This window comes from Mustela nivalis (assembly GCF_964662115.1).
Source record: "Mustela nivalis genome assembly, chromosome: 6".
NCBI lineage: Eukaryota > Metazoa > Chordata > Mammalia > Carnivora > Mustelidae > Mustela > Mustela nivalis.
In genome coordinates, this window is record NC_139025.1 from 76,765,657 (window position 1) to 76,778,233 (window position 12,577).

The following is a 12,577-nucleotide window of genomic DNA, read 5'->3' on the forward strand; positions in this document are numbered from 1 at the left end:
GAAACGAAAGCAAAAACAAACTATTGGGACTTCATCAAAATAAAAAGCTTCTGCACAATGAAGGAAATAATAAAACTAAAAGACAGTCTTTGGAATAGAAGGTATTTGCAAGTGACATATGTGATAAAGAGTTAATATCTAAAATATATAAAGAACTTATAAAACTGAACATCCAAAAAATGAATAATCCCATTAAAAAATGGACTGAAGACATGATTAGACATTTTTCCAAAGAAGGCATACAGATATACAACAGACACAGGAAAATATGCTCAATATTACTAATCAACAGGGAAATAACAAATCCATACTACAATGAGATACCACCTCACACCTGTCAGAATGCCTAAAATCAACAACACAAAAAAAAACAACAGGCCTCTTTTCCTGCTGGGACCATGGAGTGTGCAGAAGAGAAGGAAAAGAAGGTTCCTATTTGCCAGAAACCCTTGAGAAAGAAGTTTGCCCAAAAGAAATGCAAGGAGGAAGCTTATCTTTGAAAAAGCTAAGAATTACCACAAGGAATACAGGCAAATAGGTAGATGTTCTACAGAACAGAGATTTAAATGGCCAGGATGGTGCTAAAAAAAAAAAAGAAACAAACAAACAAACAAACAAACAAAAGCTGGTAACTTCTAACATACCTGCAGAAACCAAATTGTCATTTGTCATCAGTATCATAGGTATCAGTGGTGTAAGCCCAAAGATTTGAAAGGTGTTGCAGCTTCTTCACCTTTGCCAGATCTTCAATGGCACCTTTGTTAAGCTCAACAAGGCTTCCATTAACATGCTAAGGATTGTGGAACCATATATAGCATGACCTGAAGTCTGTAAATGAATTGATTTACAAACGTGATGATGGCAAAAACGACAATAAGTGAATTGCCCTGACAGATAAACACATTAACTGGCAAATATGGCATCATCTGTGTGGAGGATCTGATTCACGAAATCTATACTGTTGGAGCATGTTTCAAAGAATCAAACAACTTTTTTGGCTCTTCAAATTATCTTCTCCTTGAGGGGGAATGAAGAAAAGGACCACCCATTTTGTAGAAGATGGAGATGCTGGTGACAGGGAAGACCAGATCAATAGCCTTATTAGAAGGATGAACTAAGGTATCTACCATGATTATTTTTTTTACTGTGGTCAGATAATAAATGACTACTCTCAAATAGAAAAAAAAAAGGAATGAAAGAAAAACAAATAAACAACAGGTGTTGGCAAGGATGTGAAGAAAGGGGAACTCTCCTACACTGTTAATGAGAATACAGACTGGTGCAGCCACTCTGGAAAACAGTATGGAGTTTCCTCACAAAGTTAAAAGTAGAACTACCCTGTGACCCAGCAATTGCACCACTAGGTATTTAGTGAAAGAAAACAAAAATACTAATACAAAGGGATACATTCACCCCTATGTTTATAGCAGCACATCTATAAGAGCCCAAATATGGAAACAGCCTAAATGTCCACCAACTGATGAGTGGACAAAGAAGATGTGGTATTTACATACAATGGAATATTACTCAGCCATAAAAAAGTATGAAATCTTGCCATTTGCAATGACATGGATGGAGCTAGTGAGTTTAATGCTAAGTGAAATAAATCAGAAAAAGACAAATACTTGTGATTTCACTCATATGAGGAATTTAAGAAACAAAACAAATCACCATGGGGGGGGTGGGGGAAGAGCAAGAGAAAGTGAGAGGCAAACCAAGAAACAGACTCTAAACTATAAAGAACAAACTGACAGTTACCAGAGGAGAGTGGGTCGCGGGGATGGGTGACATAGGTGATGACAATTAAGGAGGGCAATTGTCGTGATGAGCACCGGGTGATGTATGGAAGTGCTGAATCAGTAAATTGTATACCTGAAACTAATACTACACTGTACGTTAACTAACTGGAATTTAAATAAAAACTTTTTAAAATTTTTAAATAGAATGTCCAGCTTTCAACAACAAAATTATGGGAGTTTCAAGGAAGCAGGAAAATATGATGTGTATACTAAGGGAAAAAAGCAGTTGATAGAAACTATTTCTGAGTGGGCCCACATATTGGATTTAGAAAAGATTTCAAAGCAGTTATTATAAATATGTTCAAAGAACTCAATGAAATCGTGTTTAAATAATTAAAAGATAATATGAGAACAACGACAACAAATAGCTAACTCAGTAAAGAGACATAATCAATTTTTAAAAAGTGAACCAGGGGTGTCTGGGTGGCTAAGTCATTAAGCGTCTGCCTTCAGCTCAGGTCATGATCCTAGGGTCCTGGGATGGAGCCCGCATCGAGCCCCGCATCGAGCCCAGCATCCAGCCCAGCATTGGATCCTTGCTTGGCGGGAGGGCTGCTTCTCCCTTTCCCACTCACCCTACTTGTGTTTTCTCTCTTGCTGTGTCTCTCTTTGTCAAATAAATAAAATCTTAAAAAAAAAAAAAGAACCAAATGAAAATTCTTAAGTTAAAAGTATAATAGTTGAAAACAACAAATTTGAGATGACAGAAGAACAATCAGTGAACTTGAAGGTAGATCAAAAGAAATTATTCAGTCTTTAAAACTGAGAGGAAAAAAAATGAAAAAGAAGCAGCCTCAGAGATCTGTGGGATTCAAGTATATCCACATAAGGGTAATGGAAATCCCAGAAAAAGAGAGAGAAAGGGAGGTAGAGTAGTAAGAATACTTAAAGAAATAACAGCTGAAATTTTCTCCCATTTGATGAAAAATACAAAGAGAAAAATGCTCAAAACAAAAAAAGAAAAAAGAAAAACAATTATCATTTAAAACGGAAAACCAATAGCTAACTTCTCATCAGAAGCAATGGCAGCCAGAACACAGGGGTAAATATTTTCAGAACTGAAAAATCAAGAATTATGTGTTTAGCAAAATGGCCCTTTAAAAATCAAACCGAGGGGGGCGCCTGGGTGGCTCCTGGGTTGAGCTGCTGCCTTCGGCTCAGGTCATGATCTCAGGGTCCTTGGATTGAGCCCTGCATCAAGCTCTCTGCTCAGCAGGGAGCCTGCTTCACCCCTCTCTCTGCCTGCCTCTCTGCCTACTTGTGATCTCTCTCTCTGTCAAATAAATAAATAAAATCTTTAAAAAAAAAATCAAACCGAGGGGTGCCTGGGTGGCTCAGTGGGTTAAAGCCTCTGCCTTCAGCTGGGGTCATGGTCTCAGGATCCTGGAATAGAACCCCACATCGGGCTCTCTACTCAGCGGGGAGCCTGCTTTCTCCTCTCTCTCTGCCTTCCTCTCTGCCTACTTGTGATCTCTGTCAAATAAATAAATAAATATAAAAAATAAAAATCAAATTGAAGGTCTTCATTTCCTTATGAAGGATCCTGTGTTATATAAAACTTGTATTAAATAGATCTTTAACTGGGAAGCAAAGACCCTTAGGAGAAACCACCATGACTTGGCTCTACCACAGAATATAGACCTTGTGTTCTAGACTTCAGTTTTTCAAGGAAAAAAAAAACTTCATTAAAAATGTTAGCTATCAATTTAAATTTTAAAAAATAGATCTTTATTTTTTCCCGTTTAAAAAAAAAAGAAAGTGAAATAAATACATTTCAAGATAATCAAAGAATTTGTTGTTAGTAGACTTGCCTTAGAAGAAATATTAAAGAAATTTCTTCAGGGGTGCCTGGCTGGCTCACTTGATAGAACATGTGACTCTAGATCTTGGGGTTGTGAGTTCAAGTCCCACATTGGGTGTAAAGTTTAAAAAAAAAACGGGGGGGGGAACTTCTTCAGACTAATAGGAGATGACACCAGACATTAATTCAAATTATATAAAGAAATGAAGAACACAGGAAATGGTAAATATAAGAGTAAATACAAAACACTATAATATTTCTCTCTTTTTTTGGTAAGAACTCCTTAAAAAGATGAAAGATTGTATAAAGTAAATCCTAACACTGGGTTGAGTTTAGAACATTGTACAGATGTAATATGTATGACAATAACACGAAGGAGCAATCGATGGAACTATATTGGCAAAATTTCTGTATTTTACAGGTTTAGTATTATTCCAATTATTATTAACCTGAAGCAGATTTTGATAAATTAAGATGCATACTACAATTCCCAGGGCACCACTTAGAAAATAACTCAAAAAAATAGTAAAAAATTAACATAGGAATTAAAATGAGATAAAAATACTTATTAAGCATAACAAAAGACAAAGAAGAGCAGAAGAACCAAAAATAAAGATATGATATATAGAGAACAAATAGCAAAGTGCCAGACATGAATCCAACTATATTCATTATTATGTTATATATCTGAATGAGTTATTGCCTTCATTCTGTTAATGTGATATGTTGCATTGATAGAGTTTTGTATGTTAAATCATCCTCACATTCCAGAAATAAATTCCACTTGGTCATGGTATATAATCCTTTTAATGTGTTATTATATTTTGTTTGTTAGTATTTTGTTGAAGATTTTTGCATCAGTGTTCATAAGGGATGTTAGTCTTCAGTTTCCATATAGTGTCTGCCTGACTTTAGTATAATGCTAGCTTCATAGAATGAATTTAGATGTGTTCCCTCTTCAGTTTTTTAGAAGACTTTGAAGAGGATTGGTGTTCATTCTTCTTTAAATGTTTGGTAGATTCACCAGTGTAGCCATATGGTGCTCAGCTTTTCTTTGTCTTAGATTACTGATTCAGCCCCCCTACTAATTATGGATCTATTGAGATTTTCTATTTCTTCATGATTCAGTTTTGGTAGGTTGTGTGTTATTAGGAATATATCCACTTCTTCTGGGGTATCCAACTCATTGGAACACAGCTGTTCACAGTATTCTTTTACACGGTAGTCCCCTCCTTATCTCAGGGGGAGACTTTCCAAAACCCCTAGTGGATCCCTCAAACCACAGATAGTACCAAACCATATATATATAATGTGTTTTCCTATACCTACGTATCTATGGCAAGCTTAATTTATAAATTAGCCACACTAAGAAATTAACTGCAATAACTAATAATAAAATAGGACGATTAAAACAACATACTGTAATATAAGTTTTATGAGTATGGTCTGTCTCCCTCTGTCTCTCAGACATTGTACTGTACTCACTCTTCTTCATCTTGTGATGATGTGAGATGATATAATGCCTACATGACGAGATGAAGTGAGGTGAATAACAGAGACACTATGGTGTACCATTAGGCTACCCTTGACCTTCTGATGATATGTCAGAAGAAGGATCATCTGTTTCTGGACGACAGTTATTCACAGGTACCTGAAACTGCAGAAAGGGAAACCACAGGTAAGAGGGAACTGCTGTAATTCCTTTTATTTCTGTGGTATCAGTTGTAATGTCCCATTTTTCATTTCTGATTTTAGTTATTTGGGTCTTCTCTCTTTTTTCCTTAATCCAGTTAAAGATTTGTCAATTTTGTTTGTTAATCTTTTTAAAGAATAAATTTTAGTTTTGTTGATTCCTCTATTCTTTTTCTTTTTTCAGTTTTTTAAAAGATTTTAATTGTTTATTTATTTATTTGACGGAGGGAGAGATCACAAGTAGGGAGAGAGACAGGCAGAGACAGAGAGGGAAGCAGGGTCCCTGCTGAGCAGAGAGCCCAATCCCAGGACCCTGAAATCATGACCTGAGCTGAAGGCAAAGGCTTAACCCTGAGCCACCCAGGCGCCCCTCTTTTTTCTTTATTTTTAAGTAATCCCTACACCCAACATGGGGCTCAAACTCACAATCCCAAACTTGCGATTTGGTTATTCAGAGTTGCATGTTCCACACCTGAGCCAGCCACATGCTCCTCCTCTATAGTTTTTTTATCCTTCATTTATCGCAAAATATTTTCTAATCTCCTTTGTGACTTCTTCTGTGACCTATCAGTTGTTTAAGAGTATTTTTTTTATTTCCTACATATTTCTGGTTTTCCTTCTGTTACTGACTTCTAGTTTCATTCCATTGTGGTCAGAACAGATACTTTGCATGTGTGTAATTTCAGCCTTTTTAAATGTATTAAGATTTGTATTGTGGCCTAATATAAATCCTGTCTTAGAGACTATTTCATCTGCACTTGAGAAGAAGGCATACTGTGCTGTTGTTGGGTAGGGTGTCCTATATATGTCTGTTAGTTCTAATTGGTGTGTGTTCAAGACCTCTATTTCATTATTCATCTTCTCTCTGATTTCTATCCATTACACAAAGTGAATATTGAAGTGTCCAACTATTATTGTGGCTCTGTATTTCTCCCTTCAATTTTGTGATCTAAGTGAATGGATTCCATATTCATGGATTAGAAAGAATCAATAGTGTTAAGACTGCAAGTCTCCTGAAACTGATATATAGATTTCATGCAAAACTACAGCAACCTTGTTGACACAAAGAACAAGCTGATCTTAAATTTTATATAGACTATCCAAAATTATTTTTAAAAAAAGAATAAGGCTGGATGAATTATAACAGCCAATTTCAAAACTTACTCTAAGCTTACAGTAATCAAGATAGTGTGATAGTGGTGTAAAGACAGACAATATATATTATGGAACATATGTACTAATGGAGCAGAATTGAGAGTCAGAAATAGATTCTTACATTTATGGTCAACTGATTTTTTTAAAGATTTATTTATTTATTTGAGAGGGAGAGACCATGGGAAAGAGGGGCAGAGGGAAAAAGAAACTTAAGCAGACTCCAAACTGAGCTCATAGCCTGGCATGGGGTTGATCTCACCACCCTGAGATCATGGCCCGAACCAAAACCAAGAGTCAGACACTTAACTGATTGTGCCACCCACGCTCCCCTATAGCCAGTTGATTTTCAGTGCAATGGAGAAAGGACAGTCTTCAACAAATGATGCTGGGACAATTTGATCTCCATATGCAAAAAAAAGTTAACTTAGACCTTTATCTCACACCTTTAACTCAAAGTGGATCTTAGATCTAAATGTAAATGTATAACTATAAAAGTTATAGGAGAAAACATAGGATAAATTCTTCATTACCTTGAGCTGGGCTCAGAGTTCTTAAATATGACATCAAAAGTGCAATCCACAAAAAAAAAGTGATAAATTATACTTCACTGAAGTAACAACTTCTGGGCTTCAAAAGTAACTCTTAATAAGTTCAAAAGATAAGGCATAGACTACAAGAAAAGATTTACAAATTATATATCTGGGAAAGGAGTTGTATTCAAAATACACAAAGAACTCTTACAACTTAGTTATGAAAAAGACTAACAGTCCAACTAAAAAATGAGGAAATGCACATTTCACCAGAGAGGATATACGAATGGCTAAAAAGCACTTGAAAAAATAGTCAACATTGCTAGTCACTAGGGGAATTCAAATTAAAGCCACAATAAGATAACATTACACACCCACTAGGGCTGTAAGCAAAAGGACAGACAATACCAAGTGTTGAAGAGCATATGGGGAAATCCTTACATATTGCTGGTAGGAATGTAAAATGAAGAAGCCACACTGTATAACAGAGTGGTAGTTTTTTTTTAAAGGTAAACAAATTTGCCATATGACCTAGAAATTCTACTACTAGGTATTTACCCAAGAGAAATGAAAACGTATGTTCACAAGAAGACCTGTATATAAACATTCACAGCAATTTGGTTATTCATAATAACCAAAAGCTGGAAACAACCCAAATGTCCATCAATTGATAAGTGGGTAAACAAGGTCATATGTCCTTGTAATGGACTATTTTCAGCTATAAAAAGGAATGAAGCAGGCACCTGGGTGGCTCAGTGGGTTAAGCTGCTGCCTTCGGCTCAGGTCATGATCTCAGGGTCCTGGGATCGAGTCCCGCATCGGGCTCTCTGCTCGGCAGGGAGCCTGCTTCCCTCTCTTTCTCTCTCTAAAAAAAAAAAAAAAGGAATGAAGCACTGATCCATACTACAACATGGATGAACCTTGAGAACAGTATGCCAAGTGAAAGAAGCTAGTTTAAAATATATATATATTATATGATTCCATGTGTATGATATGGTCAGAAAAGTTAAATCTTTAGAAACGGAAATCAGAAAATAGTTGTCTGAAACTGGAGGTGAAATTGAGGATAGACTGCAAATACTTATGAAAGGCCCTTATGGGGTTTTGGATAACAGTGGGGTAACAGTGGGTAACAGTGGTTGTACAGCACTATAAATTTACTAAAAACTATCAGCCGTATACTTACAATGGGTGGATTTTTATGGTATGTAAACTATTTCAATAACACTGTAAAATTGTTAAATGAATTTCAGAAATGCTTGTCCATTACTGATTGACAGTCTTGCTACAGGATCTTTCTGGGACTTAGTGACCAGGGAAGCATACAGAAATGGAAAGAGAAATCTATTTAGAAAAATTAATGCCTTAATGAGGCCCTATAGAAAGTGAGGAGAGAAAAAATTCAAGAGGGAAGGCTTGGGAATGCCCAGAAATTGTTGAGGAAACTCTCCAGGCTGAGGCACGGCCTAGAAAAGGAGACATACTGGGTGGAGTTCTGGGGACTGCAATGGTGAGGATTTAGTCAACTTTAAAGAACCCAGTTCCACTCTCATACTCAAGGGGTCACCAGAGGAGCGAGTCCCAGCGTGACTGCAGCCATTTCCAACCCCCCAAAGCAGGGCCTTCTGAGTTCATTGAAAACCTGACCCAGGTTCTTTAAAGACCAGGACTCTAAATGTTCTTTTATTTTCTTTCTTGGGAGGAAGAGGAAATATGCATGAAGGTGGCTTCCTTTTAAGTCTGAAAATGTGGCAGGAAGAGCCAAGAGAGGCCCTGTGACTCTCTCCCAGGGAGAGGCAGCGATTGTAGCCAAAAGAAACTGCCCTAAGAGGAGCTTTTTCAGAATGACACATGCTATTTTCTTCCTCTCCCTCCGTGACTCAGATTCATATTTCACACAGACCTTTGCCTGTATTTTCTTTCCTCTGCCTTGACCGCTAGCCAGCAGACTGTGTCTACAGTGTTTTCCCACTCCTGCTCCCCCGTCTGAGTCAGTCTGGTAAAAACATTAGCTGGAAAAGATTTGGTTTTTACCAGGTAAATTCCTCTACAAGTACCTTTGTAATGAAAACCTCTAAGAGAGTCCTCCGCAGCCCAGCTTGTATCTCACCTAATTTAAGTCATAGTCAATGAATCAAAATTCTAATCCATACCACGTATTTGGACAGTCCAGTGGCACTTGTAAAAAGATTTGACCTATAATACTTTCTTTTCCCCAAAGAACTTAAGAAATAAGTAGAGGCAAAAACAGAATTCTTTCTGTAGTTGGAGAATATTTTCCCACAGACCCTTGTTTTAAAACTCCAGTTCTCAGGAAATCTCTGTAAGGACTTTTCCCAATAGTCCACCCAATCCCAGACAAGAAAGAGAGATAGGGTCTAGATTTGATAAGCAGGAATCTTCTCAGAAGGAAACCATGGGAACTGTCTCAATATTCAAGCAGACCCTGGTCCAGAGCATTGTAGAAAATGATCAAGGGATCAGAAATTAATCTAGTTAAAGGAAACAAAAGTGGGCGCCTGGGTGGCTCAGTGGGTTAAAGCCTCTGCCTTCAGCTCAGGTCATGATCTCAGGGTCTGGGATCAAGCCCCTGCATCGGGCTCTCTGCTCAGCAGGGAGCCTGCTTCCCTTCCTCTCTCTCTCTCTGCATGTCTCTGCCTACTTGTGATCTCTCTCTGTCAAATGAATAAATAAAATCTTAAAAAAAAAAAAAAAAAAAAGGAAACAAAAGTGGCATACCAAAGAAGTGAGTGTTATGTTGAGGCCTGAAGCCATACTAATGTACTAATGAGAGTCAAGTCTTTAAAAATTCAGTACCTAGATCATATAACAGAATTAATTGCATCAGTTGTTCTTACATAGAGCTAGGGGCATCATTACTTGGAGAAGCCATTTTCTCCTTCTCCCAGCTCCATATAATAGAAACTTCCACTTCTTGAAAATTATGAAGAGCATTTGCCTTCCCACTATTAAGTAACCTTCCCTAGTTCTCCCCAAGGAAGGACTGACTTATCTGACTGTGGCATGCTCAGCTCCTTCTGCACCTTGTCCTGGGTGCAGCCTGCCTACCAGACAAGAGCATCCCCACCCTGAGTCCCAAACACACACATGAACACCCACTCCTGCCTCCCCAGAAGTCTAGGGTAGAGTATGAGAAAGTGTGGTCATAAGCCCTGGCATGTGACTCCTCCATTTTGGCCTCACTTCCATCAAAGCTAACATTTTTCTCTCAATAGGCCTAATTCGTGTGGTCTGTTTCTCAAAAGCTTCTGAACATGAAGAGGGTAAGAACTGCCATTTATTGTCTTCTTTAAAGCCTCCAAATCAAGACTTTGAGTAGCCCTGTCCCTGTAAAGCTTGAAAACCAGTGAATATCCCAAAGAAATGACTCTAGCAGGAGACTAAACTTACCATTTGCCCTTGAGCAAGGGGCGAGCTCCTCAGTCAGGAAGGGAGGCCACCTCGCCCAGAAAAGCTTGAGGGCCTTGCACGTGGGGCAGTGAAGGATGAACAGAAGCTTCCCAAGAGCCTGGAGTGGGGAGACCAGCATCTCTGCTGGATTCTCTCATGTCTGAAGTGTGATGTGGTAGCAAGAGCCCCGAATTAGGACCTGGAAAACTTGTATTGAAATCCCAGATGTTCAACCTTCACAAATTTTGAGTCTCAGTTGCTTTATTTGTAAATGAGCATCAGTATCATTCCCACCTACCCTGTGTGGTTACTGTGACAAGCATTACATCATGTATATGAATGTTATATGTATCTTGGAAAGTATGATAGAAATATAAGAGAAAAGGTATGATAGAAAATATAAGAGAAAATATAATGAGAAAATGGTGAGGATAAGGTATTTGAAGATATTTGGGGTGGAAGAGCTGGGTATTTTCCATTTACTCCTCCAGATCCACTCTCCAATCTGATGCATGTTCTGGAAGCTGAACTTTCTGAACATCAATGAGCTCCCTTGCCTGTTGGCTGCCGGTGAGTTTAATTGAAGAGGAACTACAGAGGGAATTGAAGAGAGAGTGGTTCAGGTGCCTGGATCTCTTTAGGTTGGCTGCACCTCTCTGTGGAGGGCACAGTTCAAGTCAAACTGCCTTCTCCACAGTTTTCCCCAGACCAAGCAGCATTGTCATCAAAAGGGAATGTGTGAAAAATATAGTTACTCTAGTCCTACCCCAAACCTACTGAAACAGAAGCTTTGGGGTAAGACCAAGCAATCTATGTTTTAACAAATTCTCCAGAAAATTCTGATGCATACGAAGTTTGAGAACCACTGCTGTAACTAACTACTGTATTCTTTCCTTTGCCTGAAGCTACTCACCTTGGGATACTGTCCAATCCCTTGTTGCTTCCCCCCAAACCCTGTTTACCTTTGTAAATAGTCCTTTCATTATACTCTCCTCAAGTTAGTCATTTTGAGCATGCCATTGTTTCTGTTTGGTAAACTAAGAAATGATGTAACATCCTTGTGGGACATATGACTAAAATCTGAGGTTTTTGTGTGGGCTTGAGCTCTAACATTGGTTTCTACCAAGGGCTTTAGTCTGAAGAGGGAAAATGCTAAAATAAGTTGCTACTTGCAAAAGGAAGCTGCTGGTATTTCTTTCCTTTGGTTAAGGTCAAAGCTATAGTGAGCTAAATTCATACTATTACTTTTTCATTTCACAAAAGTTGAATATTTAAGATATAACATTTGAGCAGCTGTCGAAAATAAACAAATTCAAAGGGTCAGTCCCTCCAGAGTGTGTAAATGCCTAAGACAAAGAGAGACTTTTTCTAAGTGTTTGTTTCTTCAGGTCTCTTGTCTCAGGGACTCTCCTTGTTTCCAGGGTGTAGATCTGAGGCAGAAATATTTAACAGAGGTCAGCAGGGAGCCTTGAGTAAATCTGGGAAGCACCACTCCTGCAAGTCATTTCCTTCAGGAAGAAGCCCATAGTCAGGGTAAGAAGGAGCTTTGGGAAAACTCAGCCCAAAGGGCTAACTAACCCAGGTTTTTCTTACCTTTGTAGATTGAGTACACTGCTTTTGCTTACAACTGAAGAGACTGCTTTTGCTTACAACTGCTTCAAAGTGGCGTCTCTTATTTATACCTTGTGATTTATTAATTTAACCACCAGTAAGAACTAGACACTGGAAAATGGTGAGACAGGCTAAGCTTGTCTTCACATTTTTTCTTTAGTCCACTTTTTTTTTTTTAAGATTTTATTTATGTATTTGACAGAGAGAGATCACAAGTAGGCAGAGAGGCAGGCAGAGAGAGAGAGAGGAGGAAGCAGGTTCCTTGCTAAGCAGAGAGCCCGATGCGGGGCTCGATCCCTGGACTCTGGGATCATGACCTGAGCTGAAGGCAGAGGCTTTACCCACTGAGCCACCCAGGGGCCCCTCTTTAGTCCACTTTTTAAAAACAATTCTCCATCTACCCTCCGCCATGGTATCCACAAGCTATTACCTGTCCCATTTCTAGCCTACCACTTGAACAATCTTCCCAGATTTTCCCCTCTTTGAACTTTCCCAGAACACACTCAGAATTAAAAGGGAACAGGTTCTTATCCTTCGAGGCTTCATGCTGATGTGATCATCTAATTGGCCCTGGTGGA

At 38.4% G+C, this 12,577-nt stretch overlaps 1 pseudogene across 1 annotated transcript; it reads left to right on the forward strand.

The window, feature by feature from the left end:
• Positions 1 to 398: 398 nt before the first annotated feature.
• Positions 399 to 1,206, forward strand: LOC309868094 (large ribosomal subunit protein uL30 pseudogene; annotated as a pseudogene). The gene is made up of 2 exons: positions 399 to 460; positions 597 to 1,206. The product of its transcript is annotated as a large ribosomal subunit protein uL30 pseudogene (transcript).
• Positions 1,207 to 12,577: the final 11,371 nt, after the last annotated feature.